Source organism: Suncus etruscus, chromosome 7 (genome assembly GCF_024139225.1).
Source record: "Suncus etruscus isolate mSunEtr1 chromosome 7, mSunEtr1.pri.cur, whole genome shotgun sequence".
NCBI classification, from domain to species: domain Eukaryota; kingdom Metazoa; phylum Chordata; class Mammalia; order Eulipotyphla; family Soricidae; genus Suncus; species Suncus etruscus.
In genome coordinates this window covers 92,656,618-92,660,168 of record NC_064854.1, presented here as the reverse complement: position 1 = coordinate 92,660,168, position 3,551 = coordinate 92,656,618, and the positions used below count along the sequence as shown (strand labels likewise).

Genomic DNA, 3,551 nt, shown 5'->3' with positions numbered 1-3,551 from the left:
ATTATACAATGCAGCATAAAAAACACAAACTTCAAAAGAAGAAATGCAGGTGACATGTTCTCATGCACAAAAATGCACTAACATGCTTTTAAAGGGTTAATGAGAAACAGGAGGTTTTAACAAGTGGAGAACAAATGAGAGTAGAGTAAGAATGTGGCTGTGGTAAAGTACAAACCATTTTTAGGGTATCCTATTTTATGTATGAGAAATCAAAATGGAATTTTAGATTAGTAAGACAGAGTAGTATACAAAAGTTTACTGTTAAGAATATAAGGTTTGACTTAGACTTTTAGTAAATCAATAAAGGAACTATATAAGTTTATTATACAATAATTATTTAGCTTTAACTATGTTAGAAGCTGTTACTTGTACTCTGTTCCTACAAAGATTACAAAAGCAAGAGACCTTTTATCTTTTACAGAACCTCAAGCATAGGGACAAGATGGTAAGACATTGTTATAAATGATGTGGAAATTCAAAGTCTGTGTTTTTATTCTGGAAGCAAGGATAAGATATCCATCAATTTCACCTTGGAAGGGCTGGGGAAAACTTCTTTAAGAGGTGACATTGGGTCCATGACTTGATAAATTAGTAGTGGCTCATTAAGAAGGTAATGAACAGAGAAGTATGAGCAATGATTTGAAGATATAAAAGACTATGGTAATGTGGTTGGAGAAAGTCCAATAGTTTTCTGTGGAAGCAAGTGTAAGCAGGTAGAAATAGTATTTTGGAAGCATATTGTGAATAATGTTATTGAGTATGAACTTTATGCTATGGGCAATATGCAACATTGAGAATCTACCAGGCATGTGTTACCTCAGTCCCTTGAGATATTTCAATGACATAAGGATTATGATATAAAATAGGCAGCAGAAGAAATAAAAATTAGGGGGCCAGAGAGATGGCATGGAGGTAGGGTGTTTGCCTTGCGTGCAGAAGGATGGTGGTTTGAATCCCAGCATCCTATATGGTCCCCTGTGTCTGCCAGGAGTGATTTCTGAGTGTAGAGCCAGGAGTAACCCCTGAGAGCTGCTGGGTGTGACCCCAAAACCAAAAAAAAAATAAAGTGACAGATATGACTTTAAATAAAATATGACGAAGTTCTCTTGCAGAGCAAAATTTCTCATTTATTAGGAAATGAAAAGTACTTAAGCTAATGATTTTGTTCTGCAAGGGTGGGCCCACTTGAAGGTAATTTTTCAAAAGCAGCTGCTCTAAGTGTAAGTTAAATAGTACCAGGGGACTTACTGGACACAGGTGTCATGTTCAATCTTATTTTTCTATCAATAAAGTCAGACTCTAAGTGCCGGTTGAATGGCAGCAGAGCACCTCTGAGACACGAATGTTATTAACAGATGCATCTCAATTCTACAGTGCTGGCTGCTCTGTTCAATTCAAAGATATTCTCAAGTCCTTGGGTCCTAACTTAGCTTCTTCATCATTTCAGTTAGGGCACCTCAGAGGTTATCAGGTACATATTTCACATATACTTCACTTTGTTTTATTCCTGCAAGTAGATTTTTCTATGTTTTTAACAGACAAAATAAAATTTCATAAAGCATTTTATGTAAATACAGTATATTCAGTTGCTCAAGTTTTAAAGTTACATAAGGAAAAAAGTGCTAAATGAATTTCTCCTTTTATCAGTCACTCATTTATTTCAGTAACAAAACTGTTATACATTCTTACATATATTTCAAAGCGATTCTATATATTATATATGTCTATTCTTAAATTAATAAATATTAGAACATTATAGCTTATTTTCTATATGATGCACATCTTATATAGTTTCCTATCACTTTCCCTTATTTTAAAAGACACAATATTCCATTGTAAATATGCTTTTATTTGGGAGAATCCTTGGGAGGTGAGTGGGCATTCAGACTCGGCCTTGCCTCTATAAGACTGTGCAGAGCCTGTGCGGCTCTGCTCGGGAGAAGTTTCAAAATGACCAACGAGGAACCTCTTCCCCAAAAGTTTGATTGTGTAAAACGGACTTCAAAGTTATGGCACGAGATGAATTAATTCTCTGGGGGAAGCAATATAAGGCATATGTGCAAGCTTTGGAGGGCAAGTACACAGACCTTAATTTTAATGATGTAACTGACTTAAGGGAGTCTGAAATGAAACTGAAGCCCCAACAGCAAGTCTGCTCTCTGGGAGAAGAATCCCTTGTGCGACCAGGAACTTGCAGGAGTGCACAACTCAGATCCAGTACCTGAAGCAAGTTCAACAAGCCTAGCGTTGCCCAACTGAGATCAACTTTGAGAGACCCTGGCGATCAACTTGTTTTTCTTAAAAATGAAAGGTGACTGGAACAGACTAAAGATAAACTGGAACACGCTCAAAACAGGACCTCTGAGAGAAACTGTGGTGGAGAGGGAAGAACTATTTCCACACCAAGACTTAGAATGAACCAAAAAACCCACATTTACTGTCCAGCCTGTAATGGTTAATGTAAAACTTACAAGGTGAACGTCGTGTTTCAGCTCTTTTCCTCTTCGCCCTTCCCTTGTTTCAGAGGCCTGATGGCATCGGACTAGTCTGAAGAAGTGGCCTTCTCTGAAAAAAAAAAAAAAAAAAAGCCCCTTCTAGAACATGTAGACACTTGAGAAAAGTTCCTGTTTGAAGAAAATACAGGGAGAAACAGAAGTTTTAAGTCTGTGGCATGCAGTGATTTTAGATAGTTTGGAAGAATGAAAACCTAGATATTTAAAATCCTGAATTGAATATGTAAAACTCCAGTAAAATGTCAGAACCGAATATGCATTGCTTTTAACATTAAGTACAGTGACTTAGAGACACAGCTTTGCAGTTTTACCAGTAGGTAAGACTGTGGACTTCATGATTGTTGTTGAACTTCTGGGTCAAAACTCTGTGGAGATGAATTTTTCTTCTAAAGATTTATTTGCTAAGAAATAACTTTAAGAGTCATAAGATGTCGTGAGTCAAACAATAGTTGTCAGTACAAAAAGATCATTTATTTATCAAACCATTTACTTGGGAGTTCTTGATTATTCTATTGCGCCTTAAACCAATGACTATGGTTTTGAATTAGTGGTTTTTGTTCTTCGAATGGTTGCTAAAACTGTAGGTAAACGTTATACTGAGAATTGTACAAATTTGAAGGTGCGGTAGCAAATGAGGTTGGAAGTGTGTGAACCATTATAAACAATCATTTACAAGTACATTATATAAGGATATTGGCTGTGATGGGACTCACTATATCATTTTATAAACATGCTATTATTAATAAAATTAAGAAGGTGATGTGACTATAATACTAGCAAATAGAATTTTCTATTTTTCCACTAATGTTATTATTTTGTTCTTACTATTGATTCAATATTCCCCATTTCATTTAGTTGCCATGTGCCCCTAATCTCCTTCAATTGAAAATTCTTTCATTGTCTTTTATAACCTAAACATTTCAAATATATATTGGTTAAATATTTTTAAGTTACATTTCCTTAGTTTTATTTAATATTTTTGTTTTAAGATTATATTTCTTATTGTGAATATCACAAAATTGGTATGTCCTCTCTGAA

General features: G+C 35.1%; 1 pseudogene; it reads left to right on the top strand.

Annotated features, from left to right (window-relative positions):
* Positions 1 to 1,950: 1,950 nt before the first annotated feature.
* Positions 1,951 to 2,615, top strand: LOC126014360 (pre-mRNA-splicing regulator WTAP-like; annotated as a pseudogene).
* The last annotated feature ends 936 nt before the right edge of the window (positions 2,616 to 3,551 follow it).